Source organism: Triturus cristatus, chromosome 7, assembly GCF_964204655.1.
Source record: "Triturus cristatus chromosome 7, aTriCri1.1, whole genome shotgun sequence".
In the NCBI taxonomy this organism is placed as follows: domain Eukaryota; kingdom Metazoa; phylum Chordata; class Amphibia; order Caudata; family Salamandridae; genus Triturus; species Triturus cristatus.
In genome coordinates, this window is record NC_140590.1 from 549284607 (window position 1) to 549301629 (window position 17023).

Genomic DNA, 17023 nt, shown 5'->3' on the forward strand with positions numbered 1-17023 from the left:
AATAGAAGAGGATTTGAGAAGTCACTCAAAATGTGCCCTAATTTTTCTTTCTGCAGCACTAATCATACTTTTTATGGAAAAGTGAACCCCCTCATTTTGTTCCTTTTTAAATTAAATGTTTTAAGAGTTCCACTTTAATCCAAGCAAGATGGCTTCAGGTGTGCCATACGTTTATCATAAGTAGGACTGTTAGCGCTCTAGTAGTTCTTTGGAACACTCTGGGAAGCTGCAGTAGAACACAAAGGAATCAACTGACAGTCTCTGCCCTTGTTGGATGTACATGTTTTACTGAGAATGTCAGACTTCATTCTCACATGACTGAGAAAGATAATGTGAATTTACAGAAAATAAGCTCTCAGTTTAGCCTATAGATCACCTTCCAAACCTCTGTGGTAAAAGCATGAGAAAATATTTTTCTCTCAATCATGATATCCCAGCAGAAGGCTTTTTCACATGGTGAAATCACCTTAGAACATACCACAATTCCTAAAATGAGTAAGGTACCATCAACAAATGATTTATAATGTAACTAAAGTCTTAAAACCTTCTATTAACTGCAATGCTTTTTAATGAGGTGCTATCATGTATATTGGTCCCAAGATGGCTGCCAACACTTCTTGGATGAAGTGCTGACAGCCAATCAGATCTCAGGATGAGATGTGTGGTTAGGCTCCGCCCACATATATATATGCTTTTAAATGCTATTTTCTCAGGAACTACAGAACAGATTTACACCAGACCTGCAAAAGGCACTTCCTTGACCTTATGGCTACCTCTCTGCCAAATTTCAAGTAATTCTGTTCAGCCGTTCGGGCTGTAGCTGTGTCTAAAGGTCCTATGGAAAAATGCATGGGAAAAACGCGTTTTGGGACCCCCCTTTTATCTCGGCCCCTGCTTGACGAATCCCCCCCGAGACTTTCAGGGTAGGAGCGGAGCGTAGCGCCCCACCTATTTTGAAAATTTCGCGAGGATTCGTCGACCGGCGCCAAAGTTATTCCAAATAGAATGTTGCGGATTTCCTATGGAAACAGGGTCCTAACTATAACTACCTACTGGCGACCGCCAGTAGGTAATTTTATATATATATATATATATATATATATATATATATATATATATATTATATATATATATAATAATTTTTTTTTTTTTTTACCTACTGGCGGTAGTTCTAGTTAGGACCTATTATCCATAGGAAATCCGCAACATTCTATTTGGAATCCTCCGCGGAGGGAGAGCAACAGGAATCAGCTGAGGGTGGCCCTGGAGCTGGTGAGTTTACCTAGTAGGGGGCTGCATGATTGTCATTACTGAATGTCATGCTGGTGGAGTGAGTTGGGGAGTTGTGCTCCGGGACGTCTGCACCTAGGAATTCCAGGTAGCGCACCTAGGGGACACGCCAGAAGGTTGAGTTGCTCCGTAGCTTACCCAGGGTCCATGGTACAGTGTATAACACTACTGATGTATTGGAACAACAGTGATTTGCCGCCGGACCTCCGGGTTGTCGGCCTCAAGGCTGTGTACAGGGTGATGAAACGTAATGAGAAATGTCATCTGGAGCCGGCCCGTGCGGTTGTAGGCGCGGAATGTATACCTGTGTCAAATGCTAATAAAGGTTTTGGAACTTTAAAAAAAAAAAAAAAAAAAAAACATTCTATTTGGAATAACTTTGGCACCGGTTGACGAATCTTTGCGAAATTTTCAAAACTGGTGGGGTGCTCCGGTCCGCTCCTATTCTGAAAGTCTCGGGGTGATTCATCAAGCGGGGGCTGAGAAAAAGGGGGGGGGGTCGCAAAACGGGTTTTCCCCATGCAATTTTCCATAGGAACCTTTAATCACAGCTACAGCCCGAACTGCTGAACGGAATTACACCAAATTTGGCAAAAAGGTAGCCCTTGGTTCAGAGTCGTGCCTTTTGGTTAAATGGTGTAAATCCATTCAGTAGTTCCTGAGAAAATCAAAAGTAAAATTACATATATATCTGGGCGGAGCCTAACCACACATCTCATCCTGAGATCTGATTGGCTGTCAGTACTTCATCCAAGAAGTGTTGGCAGCCATCTTGGGACCAATTTACATGATAGCACCTCATTAAAAAGCATTGCAGTTAATAGAAGGTTTTAAGACTTTAGTTACATTATAAATCATTTGTTGATGGTACCATACTCATTTTAGGAATTGTGGTGTGTTCCAAGGTGATTTTACCATAAGAAAAAGCCTTCTGCTGGGATATCATGAATCATGTTTGAGAGAAAACTATTTTCTCATGCTTTTCCCACAGAGCTTTGGAAGGTGATCAAAAAGCTAAACTGAGAGAATATTTTCTGTAAATTCACATTATCTTTCTCAGTCATGTGAGAATGAAGTCCGACATTCTCAGTAAAACATGTACATCCAACAAGGGCAGAGACTGTCAGTTGATTCCTTTGTGTTCTACTGCAGCTTCCCAGAGTGTTCTAAAGAACAACTAGAACACTAACAGTCTTACTTATGACAAAAGTATGGCACACCTGAAGCTATCTTGATTGGAATAAAGTGGTAACGCTTAAAACATTTAATTTGCAAAGGAACAAAATGAGGGGGTTCATTTTGCCATAGAAATGATGATTAGTGCTGCAGAAAGAAAAATTAGGGCACATTTTGACTTCTCAAATCGTCTATTTCATAAAAAAATTCTGACATGCAGACTGAAACATGCACTTTGAATACCAGCAGTAGACTACTGTGGTGAGCAGTAGCTTTACTACAGTGATCTAATGAGCAAATGTGTGACATATCTGAATACCAATAGCCCAATGACAGAAGTGTGAAAATTTTTTATTATTTTTTGTGGTATTGCAGTTTTATATAGTGGACTTGTCAGGTATCGGAGTGCTTTATATGAGCATTGGTTTCATCACACAGCAACAAATTCATTTGGTTGTAGACATGGGGAGATAAAGGGATTTGACCAGAATCACAAAGAGTCGAGCTGAAGCAGAAACTCCAACATGGATCCCCAGTTGCAAAGTCTGCAGCTCTGGAAGTAACACCACATCCTCTCCCCTATGTGCAACATTTAATCAAGTGGTCAACTGGATAAAAAAACAAAGAAATAATTTAAAAGTGCTTTGTCGCTCTTTGAAAACTCAGAAAATATGTCCTCATTTTAGTTTTTTTAGAGCACTAACCATAATTTTGATGCAAATAAGACCCTCTCATACATGTGATTTCTTAAAGGACATGCTCTAGGTATTACAGATTTTATTACATCAAGATGACGTCAGGCGTTCCACACTTTTATAATAAATATAGAATGTCAACAATCTAGTTGTTCATTAGGATACTGTTGAGAGGCAGAGGCCAGGGGCACGGACTCTGAAAATTGAAGGCAGGTAGGAGGGTGCAGAGGCAACAATTTGACCACACTGGGCAGGCAGGAAGGGCAGTGGCAGCACAACAGACTATGGAGGGCAGTGGAAAGAGGGGCAGGGGCAACAAACCAACAATACAGGACTGGCAAGAGAGGCTGTGGCAATATAATGGACCATTGTGGGCAGAAGGAAGAGGCAGTGGTAGTACAACCATACATGCCAACAGAACCGATTCAGCCAATGTTTTTAAGCTCAAATGGGCTTTATTTGATCGGTTTCCTGTCTACAATCTCCTCTTTTTCAATGTAACTCAAAGGGGAAAATCAATACCCTAGTTTTTTTTTCAAAATCTCCCTTTTACAAAGTTCAAAATGTTCGCAAGTATGGGACATTGGATCATGGAAGGCAGGAGGAATTGGGGTAGGGACATGGACTCGGATAACAGAGGACAGGAGGGACATGGAGAGGTGCACCAAACTGACCCTACAGGGCAGGCATCAGGGTTTGCAGCAGCACAATACACCACACAGGGCATGCGGGACGGGAGTGCAGCACAACAATCCATAGAAAGCAATAGGGAGGGTACAGGACCATGCACATGGACAACAGAGAACAGAGGGGAAAGAGGCAATAGTAGCTAGCTGACCATAATGGACAGACAGGAGAGAAAGCTGAAGCATAACAGACCATAAAGGGTAGGAGGGACGGATCAGGGGCATTACAATGGAACAGATAAGCCAGGAGGGAGGGAATAGAGGTCTGCACATGGAAACAGAGGCCTGGGGGGCAGGGCAGGAGCAGCAAGATGACCATGGAGGTCAGGCAGGATGGGCACTAGAAGCAAGACACCATGGAGAGCAACAGTGAGACTATGATGGCATACACACAGACCATGGAGGGAAGGTGGGAGGGGGGGTCAGGGGCAGCTAGCTGACCACACAGGGAAGGTGGGAGGGGCCGTGGCAGCACAGAAGACCATGCATGGCAAGCGGGAGGGTTAGTGGAAGCACAATGGCTATGATGGGCAAGAAGGAGGGTGCAGAGGCATGCACAAAGGACCATGGAGGATAGAAGGGAGGGTCAGGACCTGGGCACAGACAAGAGAGTTCAGGGGAAGGGGCCTCACAACACACCACGCGGTGCAGGCAGGAGGAGCAGTTGCAGCACAACAGACCAGGGAGGGCAGAAGGGTGTGGCAGTAAAATGGACCATGGAGGACAGGAGGAAGGGGATAGGGGCATGGCATGTGGACAGGCAGGGTGGAGGTGGCAGGGACAGGTTACAGTCATCTGACAATGCTAGGCAGGTGGGAGGGGAGTGGCAGCTCAACAGAACACTCAGAGTAGATAGGAGTGGCAGGTCCATGGAACATGGTGGGCAAAAAGATGGAGCAGGGGCACGCACAAAGACAATGGAGAGCAGGGGGAAGGAGAGTAGGGGCAGCAAGCTAAGCACAGAGGCTAAGCAGGAGGTCAATGATGGGGCATAGAATTGGGCAATGGAGGGCAGGAGGAGTGGACTGGTATCTCATGCTAAATGGAGGGCAGTGGCAGCACATCAGAGCATGCATGGCAAGAGGGAGGAGGCTAGTCCATGGATTCAGACAACAGAGGATAGGGAGGAGGTGGATGGGGGCAGCAAGCTAACTGTTCAGAGAAGGCGGGTATTAGGAATTCTTTTCTTTTAAAAATGTGTGTCTGTGCGAACCACTTAAAATATGAACAAGTATGCAGCATAATCTCACTTTTATTCAGGAAGAAGAGGACGTTTGTGACTGCGACTCCGGGCTCACTTGGCAGAATCACCCCCTGTCCCTCCACCCCCCATCGCAAAATGTAATGCCCGTGAAAAGGGTAGGTGAACGCAGTGTTATATAGAATATAGTCCTGAGAGCACGATTGAAAATGAAAACTAGATATAGTGTATGGTATAAACTATGCACCAAAAAGTGTGATATAATATGAACCGGGGTGTGAAATATAATATGCAATACATTGTGCGCAATGACAGATTCATTGGAGAGCGCGAGATAGGAAAGGCACTAGTGCGTGCTATGTGCTATGCGATATGCGCCTTGGATTGTAATATGCCCAGGGCAGTGTTGTGTAACCTAACTAGTCTCTAAAGTTGTAATATAAAATATGTGCTGGGGAGTGTAACGTTGCATATGCACTGTGACAAAGATATGGATCCCAGACTAATATGTATGGCATAGCGCTGTGCGTTATAACATAGGCATCGAGGAAGGCACGTTCGATGGGGCAATATAACCCGTGCGAAGGCAAGTGTGGCATGACATATGCACGGTGTGGTGTTACAGTGCACGTGGGCTAGAGAGTGTCATAGCATATGCACTAGCTGGTGGAATACAACAAAGAGGTGTGTGGCACTGGTGGGTGTAACACAGCATTGGCTCAGCCAGGAGCGCGCTGTGACTCAAGCCAGGTTCGTCTCCTTTCCAGAGAGTAAAATAAAAAGTATTACACATCCAGCGGTGAATGTGTGTTTTATTTACCGTGAGGGGGGGTTTCTTGCATAGTTGGTCGAATTTTTGTCGAATCCCCTTTGAATGGCTTGGTGTGCGTGTGTATCAAATGTGCCCGTCAATAGCTACCCATGTTTGTATAAATAAACAACAAGGGTGTCTACTTTGAGAGTACCCACCGGCGGGGGCTCCGGGATTAGGCACGGTAGGACGTCAGAGCTTCACTAGCAGTGTAAATACATTCCACGTGGATTCATTGTATGCATAGTCGCCTTTCAATGAATATCACGCAAATAGTCATGGTGATCGGTACGTACGGTTTGTCCAGCATGTCCTAGGTGCATCTATAAATATATATATTTTTTAAAAATAATAAAACACAAAGGCCGGCCCCAGGTGATGGGGTCCCCTGGGGCCATAAGTGGCCTGAGGAGGGGGGCAACGCAGCCCCCCTCCTAAAGAACTTTAAAAAAATGTTTTTAAAAAGGCCCTGCCCTGGGGGTTGGGGTCTCCGGGGCCAATGAAGGACTCGGGAGGAGGGCCACATAGCCCCCTTCCAAATTTTAAAAAAATAAAATAAAATTAGGGGGCAGGCCCTGGGGGATGGGGTCCCCAGGGCCAATAAATTGGGAAAAGAAGGGGGGCCACACAGCCCCCCTTCTTAAAATAAATAAAAGACCGGCATCACGCCAGAGGCCACGCCCCCTCCTTGCAGCACTCTGCAAAAGCGCCCCCTGGCGAGTTGTAAGTTGGGGAATTAATTCCCCTTCAATACTGAGGGTCCCTGAGGGCCAACTAGCCCAACATGTATCTCCAGTATGCGCCAGGGAGCTGCGTTGCAGACAGGTGTTCTGTGGCCACACCCCTTTTTACACCTCTCTGCAACACAGCTCTGTGGCGCTTACTGGAAGTACCTAGTGGGCTAGTTTGACCCTAGGGACCCTTAGGATTTAAGGGGACTTAATCTCTCAACTTAGAACGACCACAGGGCGAGTTTACACAGTGGTGAAGGGAGGGGACGGGGCCCGAGGTGACGTGTGCAAACACGCCCTGAGGCGTGTTTTAAGTTGGGGAAATTATTCCCTTTCAATCCTGAGGGACCCTGGGGGCCAACTAGGCCACCAGGTGCTTCCAGTAAGCGCCACTGCGCTGCGTTGCAGAGAGGTGGTCTAGGCCGTGCCCCTTTTTACATCTCTCTGCAACGCAGCTCTGTGGCGCTTACTGGAGGTACCTAGTGGGCTAGTTGGACCATAGGGACCCTCAGGATTCAAGGGGACTTAATCTCCCAACTTAAAACGGCCACAGGGCGTGTTTACACAGTGGGAAAGGGAGGGGACAGGGCCTGAGGTGAGGAGTGCAAACACGCCCTGTGGCACATTTTAAGAGGTAGTTTTAATCCCCCTGCCCTATTATATACTAGGGGCTTACAGAGGAGGTCATGCTTATCACAGGGGGACCGCAATGCATAGTGTTCCCTAGTGTATGTAGGTGTTTTCACTGTATTCGAAGTGTCTTTTAACATAGCACTGGCTCTAGGACTGATTAGTCAGACTCAGTTACCACCAGTAGCCGTCTGGAAAAGTTGAGGGTACAGGATGATTTTGCAACAAGGCTTCTTTCTGCTCTTCTGTTTGTTCTTTCTGCACGTTATCCTTCTTCCTGCACTTTCCTTCGTCTTTGAGGACTTCTGTTGCTTCTTTCTGCATTTCTTTTGTTTTCCTTTCTGTGCGTTTTTTCTTCTTTCTTCACATGTCCTATCTATGTAAGTATAGTTAGAAATTAGCATTTAAAAAAAACCTTTGAAATTCACTGAAAAAAACATAGTTTTCAGGCACGTTATAGTTAGGAATTAGCATTTAAAAAACCTTAGAAATTCACTGAGAAAAAACCATAGGTTTCAGGGGCGTTAAAGTTAGCTGGACTAATCAGCACAACTCAAACTAGTAGTACAGTGTGTACATAAGAGGAATTAATAGCAGCCCACTCGTAAGATTGCCAACGTTTCAATCCTGGATAACTTGGCAAAGGGTCATCATCAGGACAAAAACATGGTAGCGACCAGCTTTAGAGGATGGAATCTTGCAGAAAACACTTTGCAAGAAAATCCATCTATACATCAGGAAATTGTGAAAATCAATTGGGTGGAATGGTGTCATTGGGTATTTAGAACACATACTTCTATGGTACTGGAGAACCGCACTAAATGGCGTTAGACGCAAAATGAAGTTTAGCGTTGCCAAATATGTTTTTTAGCATTGCAAAAAACAATGCACATACAGTGAATACATTTACCTGTATAATCACCATACAATGGTTGTTATGAACTGCTCAGCCAAGAAAGTCAGGGCTTCATACTTCCTCCAAGGGAACTACGGTTTATTATACTTTTGGAAAGCTGTGCCAGGCGTAGGTTTCCAGACTAAATATGGGAAATGTCAGGTGACTGTTTGTGTGAGTTCTTATCCTCGTTGAGCGGAGTTCTCCACTGCAAATAAGTCCGCACATCAGGAATGGAGTCCTCTAAACAAATGCACACTTATTTCTCTGCAAATAAAACTCATCCCCTACAAAACTACCAAATCTGGAGGTAATCCATTCTCAGTTTCATCCTGGGTGGGAATTTACTATACTTTCCAGGAAGCAAAGGAAAGGGAACGGAGTTCCAGAATGCCTACAAACACGTTTGCGAGAGTTTGCAAAAGTTCAAGGCAAACCGCACCGTGGCACACCCACTTTCCTCCATTGAGTGGAACATAGATGTGGATTACTTCACGCTCGTGGCAGAGAAATCTGTAGTCGTAGATACATATATGACTGCCAGGAATCCCTTGGAGCATGCCTGGCAGCAGTAAAAAAAAAAGACAAATTTGATTGTAAATGTATGTTTGAGATCAAAGTTATCTTTGTGAATAGGCCCTGAATGGTCCATCCTGTGTATGTGTATTGCAAGCATAAGTTCACTTGGCTTTACAATGAAATTTAGAGGGAGGCAGGAATCTAGGAGAAGACCGGAATGAAATGGAGAGAGAGCGCAATCTCAGATTACTACAAACCCAATGGGGTATCCTACCAGCTTAGGGCTTCATTTATACAGGAGGTGTACCAATCTAGGAATCACACCCTACATATACGAACATACATGTAAATGGAAAATATGAAGGAGTCCAGTTATCACCTTCTACACTGACTTAGAAGGGAAAGCCAGTAAGAAATCCCCACGGGGTAGTCAGCTCGGCTTAGAGTACAGCTTTTGGCGATCTCAAAGGCCATAACAGAGACTAGCATTCAGTAAGCTACATGGCATAATCATGTATAGCACTGTCCAAGAGACTTCTGACAAGGGTCTCTTGTACAAGCATATTTATCATCAACAAGAGTTGAGCAACAGAGAGAAAGGAAGAAACGAAGATTCGAAAGACAGGAAAATACTGACAAAGGAAGAAAGCAGGGATGAAAAACAACCTGCAAGATTTAGCTTAATTAAGAGAGAGGAAGTGTAGACTGGTGGAATAAAGGCATGAGATGGAAGTAAGTCTATGCAGCTTTGGTATTCAGCAACCCTGGCATTCAACTTTTAGTCTGTGTTTTTTCTACAGTTTCAGGACTGTGTGCGCAGAGCACAAATATACTTCTTTGCAGTAACAAGGCTGGAGTCAGAACCAGGATAAGAGCAGTTGCCACTCTTCGGAGGATGAGAACAGTTAGCAGACTGTGGTTTGGTTGAACTGAGAGATGAGTCATCTAGGACGGCTTGATAGGCAGGTGAGGTGGCAGCAGCCAGCCCCAAAGAGATCTCCAGTCACATCACATTTCTGTTCTGCACCATTGAGGCAAGGCATACGACTATGGCAAATTCTCCGTTGTGACTTGCGTCTCAAGCAAATATTTGTTTTGAGCATGAACTTGCCACTACCAGATAACCCTGTAAACATTAAATGTCGGTGGCACCAGTATTTACGCTAAAATGACTGAACATGTCGGTAACATACTGGCTAGGTGGCACCCCGCTTTCCGAACTGTGGGTCTCCCCAACCTGTATTCCTCCTCCATTTTTAAGTCTCACCTAGCAGACAGCATATGCGTTGTCTGTCACGAGATTCATTGTTAGTCGACAGTGGTGATGTTACCTTTATTCTGCAGGTTTTAGTCGGCATAGCCTTTACTTCACATGCCTTTTCTCAGCATTCCTTTATTTCACAAACTTTACTCTGCAGGTAACTGTTTTTTAGGGTTAAAGGGTGGGTAGATTTAAAGGAGGTACGTGATTTTATGGCTCAGGGTTGGGTAGAGGTAAAGGGTGGTAAGGGTAATTTTAGGGTTAAGGAGTGGGTAAAAGGAAGTAAAGGATAATTTTAGGGTTAAGAGGTGGGTTGCGGTAAAGGAAGAAATGGTTTGTTAGGGTTCAGGGAAGGGTGTTCTGTTTTTGTGTGTTTTATAGGGTTATCACCAAAAAATAGTAAAGTAAAAAAAATTAATAAAAAACAATTTAAGTTCCCTCAATTATTTTTTTACACACACACACACACACACACACACACTATATAATACAGACACATAATATACACACACACATATACACACACTCACACATATACACACACACAAACATACACATATATTCATACATCCTTTCACCCAACCACCTTTTCACTCTCTTTCTACGTCCTTTCACCCATCTGCATCGATTCCTCCTTCCATTGCCTCTTTCACCTACTGGTCCTTTCATCCTTCTAATGATTTCTTTCATCCTTCCTTCTAGTCTATCACCCTTCAATCCATGTAATCCTTCACCCTTCCATTCTACCTTACACTTGTTCTTCCTTTTTCCTTTATTTTACATTTCTTTCCTCCTTCATGTCTCTTTCCCTTGTCTATCTATTCATTCTTCTCTCATACTTACTTTTTCTTTTTACCTTTTCCTCTCTGGCTTATTTTTTATATTTTACCCCGTCTCACTTTTCCCCCTATTTTCCTAATTTCTATTTACTTAACTATACTGACAGTCCACACCCCAGATCATGGCATTTCTCATTTGAGTTATATATGAATATTTTGACTGCAAACCTTCAAATAAAAGAGGCCCTTGACATAGGGGAGTATTGATTTGGATTATTGCAGGCAATCAGAACAAACTATATACAAGAGTAGGGGGAGCCAAAGAAGTGGGAGAATATATGGGGAGCCTGGCAGACCTATGGAGGTTTAGAACGGGAATAGCGTAGGGATTGTCAACATATATCAAGTATCTACTGTATAGATCCATGTATCATCAAGGACTCAGAAAATAAGATATATAGTAATCTGATGTAACGAGCTCTAGAATGTACTGTCTACTGAGCACATTTTAATAAAAAGAAATAAAAACAAAAAAAGAAAAAGGGGGGTCCATAAACAACAAATTTTTTATTGGGGCCAGTTTCACCAACCTTTGGGTGCAGGGACAGTCCCGGCTTAAGCTGCAGGATGGGGGGTGGGTTCCTCGATGCTCTGTAGGTCTCCTTGGTCTGCCCTTTCCAGCTTCTCACACTAAGCCTCCCTAGCTGCCCTCCCTTGCTCCTCACCTCGCAACAACAAGTTAATTTGCCAATGCAGGGTGCTCAAGATGATGAAGACACTTATTTTCCATGGAGTATTTTTGTTTTTTTAGGACAGTGAATACAACTGAAGAGGCAGTCATACCAACAAAATGAAGATAATTTGACAGGTATAGATCTTTCCTGCCTAACCTCATCTTTCATTCACTATATTTGGGAGCACCTAGTAAAGAGCTTTTAAGAAACAGATTTGAAGAAAAAAATGGAAATGTACTTACACTTGAATGGAGGAAGTATTAAGTGGAGAAAAGCAGAGCACAACTCTTAACAAAAAAAAGAAGTGGGGGAGGGGGTGTTAGTAAGAGTCTGCAAGTGATATCATGGCAACATCACAGCACGTGACATCCCATGATCTCACAGGAAGGGACATCACACGAAAGGACATCAGATCTTAAGATCTCACACATATGCTTAGCAGCTCTATTATGACTACATTTGAGTGCATTATGATATTTAACAAATGAGATTTTGTGTTGGTTGTGCCAAAAAAGTGACACAATCCCAATGCAAAGTCTGGGCCTCAATATAAACATTTAGTTTTTAAAACTCTGCCACAAAATAATTGGCAACAAGGAGAAATGTGGCAGTAAATCTACACTCTGCATAATTGGTTGCAAAGTCTACCGTTCAATCAAATCAATCAGGGGTTTGTATAGCGCAACTACTCACCCGTGAGGGTCTCAAGGCAATGGGGTCATCCCAAGAGCCAGGTCTTGAGGTCCTTCCTTAACTGGGGCAGTGTGAGGGTTTGCCGGAGGGAGGAGGTTGTTCCATGCCTTGGGTGCGAGGTAGGAGAAGGACTTTCCTCCCATTCTCGTCTTGTAGATGCGTGGGATGGTGGCCAGAGAGGTCTGCTAATCAGAGCTGTCTCTTGGGTGCGTGGAAGGAGAGACGGTCGTTTAGGTATGCTGGTCTGATGTTGTGGAGGGCCTTGTAAGCGCGAGTGAGGAGTTTGAAGGTTATTCTTCTTTCGATTGGGAGCCAGTGGAGATCCCGGAGGTGTTCAGTGATGTGGTGGTGGCGGTGATGTCTAGGACCAGTCTGGCTGCGGCATTCTGGAGCTTGTGAAGTAGTTTCTTGTTGATTCAGACAGAGCGTTGCCGGAGTCCAGTCGGCTACTGATAAGGGCGTGCTTGACCGTTTTTCTGGATTCGGGTGGGATCCATCTGAACGTTTTTCGGAGTATGCAGAGGGTGTTGAAGCAGGCTGAGGATACGACTTTCATCTGGTGGTTCATCGGGAGTGCCGAGTCTAGTATAATGACAAGGTTTCAAGCCTGGTCCATCGCAGTGGGGTGGTTTCAGAGGGCGGGGGCCACCAGCTGTCGTCCCACATGGATGGGGTGGAGCCAAGGAGGAGGACTTTTGTTTTCTCGGAGTTGAGTTTCAGGCAGCTCTTCTTCATCCATGTAACGACAACTTTCATCCCTTCTTGGAAGTTGTACCTGGTGATGTTGGGTTCTTTGCTGAGGGAAAAGGATGAATTGGGTGTCGTTGACATAGGAGACTAGGTTGAGCCCGTGGTTTCTGATGATGGTTGCAAGGGGGGCCATGTAGATGTTGAAGAATATGCGGCTGAGGTACTCCACATCTTGTCTCTGTTGGTTCCGAGAGGAAAGGCAGGAGTTCTAACTGTGAGAAATAAGCATATCCAATCAAAGGCCTTTCCGCGGATGCCGGCATTGTGTAGTCTGGTGGCTAGTGTGCGGTAGGATACGGTGTTGAAGGCAGCTGAGAGGTCCAGGACGACGAGGGCTGCCGTTTGGACCTGGTCAAGGAGGGAACGGATGTCGTCGGTGGCGGCAAGAATGGCAGTCTTGGTGCTGTAGATTTCAGATTGGGAGATATCCAGGAAGTTGCTGGCTTCGATGAAGTTCGCTAGGTGGGTGTTGATAGCCTTTTCGATGACTTTGTCTGCGAATAGAAGCAGGCAGATGGGCCTGAAGTTCTTGGAGTCAGTTGAAAATATCTTACTAGGTTACGTCATCTGCTGCAGCCGCCAACTAAATCTCAGGGAATGATAATAATGGTTGGACAACTCTGGACGTTAAGGTATCTGCAGGAGAGATCTGTGTTTTGTCTAATTCCACTTTTTAAATCAAAGTAGCGTAGAGGGTTAATATGTTTCCTACAAAGCACATTATGTAGCACGCAGATAACTGATTTTTATTTTATGTAAATGGGTAAGTTGGTTACTGTTTAACAGAGATCCTTTTGTTACTTGCAGTACATAAACTGTAATCCTAATATAGCACAGTTTGCTATGGGGGACATGTAGCTCCTACACTCTAAAACCCTCACTGTCTTATGCAACACATCCTGCACATTGATTTACACCATATGAATTATTGCCAATGTGTATGTGTGATGTAAAGCGCTCTGACACCCTCCATTGGGATGAATTTTTCAGAAAGGATAGTATATTTAGATATATATCTAAATTGCTATCTGTGTAAATACTGGGACAGACCAACAAATCAGATATTCTTATAGTGCATGCATATCTCTTATATACAGGGTCTGTACTATGTCAAAAGCATGCCTCTCTTAAGTACCTGTGAAGTGATAACCGGTGCACCTTTGTTTCCCTTCCACTGAATTTGTGTAAGGCTCCTGATAGTTCCCAGACACGATACTCCAACAAGGAGGCCTGATGGCCCCTTAACTTCCATCTTTGTTATGGTCCAGATGGAATCTGATAAAACCAGCCCTTAATTTGAGCCAGCATCACCAGCACTTATTCCTCAACACTTTTCATGAAAACCAGTTAAGGACACATTTATTTTTGGTAGGCACGGGGAAATAAATTGATTTGCCTAGAATCATAGGATGTTGAGTCCACGCCGAAATTCGAACCTGGTTCCCCAGCACAGAAGTCGGCAGCTCTGGCCATTATGCCACATCCTCTCCCCACTTATATGGATAGTAGTTGGTTCTGTTTTAAGCAGCGTTAACAGGAGAAATGGGCTGGTGCAAGCTGCCTTCTGAAGACAGCCCCGGCACTTTTTTTTTTTTACAAATTACCTACTGGATAAGCCCTTTCCTCAACATCCACCTAGCAGCTCTGAAAGAAAGCAGCCACCGTGAGGGCGCTGCTGAATTAGTCCTGGTGTCTGAAAATAACACCTCCACAAGTTTATCATATTTCTTTCTGTTATGTCCAACCTCTCAGAAGGGTAGACGGCCGGCGTCCACTCTGTGAAAAGAGTGGGTTGAAGCTGCCTGCCTACCCCAGAGTACCCTCGACTTTTACCCTGGACAAAAGTATTATACCATAATTAAAAGTCCACGAAAGATGGAAAAACTCACCTAAATCGAGAGTGCATGCCCTTTTCCGGTCTGTAAACCCGTAATCCGCTCGCTGCCCTCCTATCTTTCTCCGCACCCGCCGCTCTATCCCGGGCCCCGGCAGACTTCCTCCTCGCCTGTGGGACTCCGGTGCTCTCACCGGAGAAGCCTCCTTGGTTGCCCCGACATTGGTCGTCCTGAAAGAAACGGTTGAACTGGGACTGGTAGGTGCCGCCAAACCGCAGCCTGCGCGCAGGCCTCACTGCTTGCACCTGATTTACAGGAGCCCCGCCCTGCACGCGCCGATCCGCGGACAGAGTGAATTATGCACGAACCCCTGTGACACCAATCAACAGCCCTCCGAGGTGGGTCGAGAGGAGGGCGCCAGATGGCGTTTGGATGTCTTCAATGCGAGCACACGGACTACGGGATGCCGTAGTAACGGACGGTGCCCGACAAAAGTATTTTGTCAGGAGACCTGCGCTGTCCGTGCAGGTAAGAGCGGTAGGTAGGCCTGGGTGGGGCGGTCAAAATACGACAGCGAGGGGAAATTAAATAAAATAATTGATTTTCCCTCGTGGTCGTATGTCGAACAACGCCCCCGCTCTTACCAGCACGGACCGTGGCAGCCTGCAGGCCAATCAAACTGTTTTTCTTCAGGCGGCACCCTACTCTTTTAATGAGAGAACCACAAGGAAACTCCCGGCTGCTACGTTTTGTTTAAGACAGACCTGCACTATTCTTTAAAATTAATTACAAAATGGGCCCCTATGGAGGAAGAGTTCCCGGTAGCCCCAAAATAATTCCTAGCCTCGATCCCAGAGAGGGCAAACTGTCAGACACCAGAGAGCGCCTCTTTTTGGGGAAGTCATTACCAGCATAACTCAGAAATGACCTTATCGCAGGGCCCAATGGGCCCACGAACAAAGCCACTACTGAAGAAGCCAGCCAAGTTGGCTTCCAATGACAGTCCTCATCCAGGCAGGGCAGCGTTTCCAAGCCGGAAACGGAGCATAAGTGTAGAGTGACCTGATGGCACCCAGACCACCACTTTTCAGTTCCTGGACTTTGCTTTTATATATTATAATCATGGCCCATCTGACTCAATGTGAATCAAGACTACAACTCCCAGAATGCATTGTTTTGTTGAATCAAAAAACAGATCTTTAAAAGTAGTGTCCAAGTGATATGGAGTTATGTGGTTGCCCTATGCAAGTGACCACTTATTGGGTTTACCAGATGGCTACCTGGTCACCATCCTCCCCCCATGAATTACCTGTAGGCTGCACCCCAAGATCCATAACTAAAGTTATCACCTAGGGTAGTGATACTCAGTACAGCCCGGGGACCACATGCGGCCTTCCTGACCTTTACAGGCGGCCCCCTGGTCAACAGCTGCACTGGGCTGCTGTTTTTCGAACTCAGCACTAAAATTGAGAAGGATGTTAAATATAGGGGCAAGAATAAATTTAAAGGTTAACTTAAATTAAAGACGGGAAGTAGCTAAGGTGTCTGTCCCGCACCACTTAACTTTAGGAACACCTCATTTATAAAGACAGCTTGCATAAAACGTGTGAAAATATGATAAAGTCTCTTCAAAGTTCAAAAAGTGTAGTTCATTAACATGCAGAAGTGTTTCACCTGAGTATATCAGATTATATCAGTGCCTTGAAAAGTATTTTTTAAAGGGATAGTTGCAAACATGAAATTAGAAACATTCATGCTTCCCCCTACATTGGCAACAAGCAAATCGTGAACTAGGAGGCAAGTCAGTTGTTATGTGCGCAATCTGAGTGGCCTGGGTTGCTATTATATATGGACAACAATATAGTTTATTAAATAAAAGTGTGCATCCTCAAGTCATGTATTTCAAGGTCCTCTTGTGTGTACATATATATATGTATATAGGTATGGAAGAAAAAAGAGGTAAAGTTAAATAAGACATTTGCCTAGAATCACACAAATTGATCAAGCGAGGAAGCCAGGTTTGATCCCACGTTTTCTGGTTTCACATTGTGTAATACAGCCTTTCGATGTACATGCTTCCCTTCCCCGATACTCACCTTGCACCCCTTCCGCCCCTCTCCCTCTGCCACCCTGCTGGCGTCCAGGTGGTCCTCGGTCACACCACCTACAAAGCTTTCTGGCCCCCTGGAAAATGTTTGCGAGTACCCATATGAGAGTGCGCTCCCAAAAGCAATCCTCACTAGGGTTGCCAGACTTCCAATATCTTACCAATATTGTTTTTTTTATGTTAGACAGGTAAAACCTTTTGAAATATCAGAGCTTTAAGTGGGCCTGGTC

General features: G+C 44.8%; 1 protein-coding gene across 1 annotated transcript in view; it reads right to left on the reverse strand.

Moving 5' to 3' along the window:
• The window catches only part of LOC146810081 (uncharacterized), a 352434-nt gene extending 337107 nt beyond the window's left edge, over nt 1-15327 (reverse strand). The window contains exon 1 of the mRNA XM_085614940.1: nt 14741-15327. The gene's annotated coding sequence lies outside the window, so the exon portion shown is untranslated. The remainder of the gene's footprint in view (nt 1-14740) is intronic.
• Between the last annotated feature and the right edge of the window lie 1696 nt (nt 15328-17023).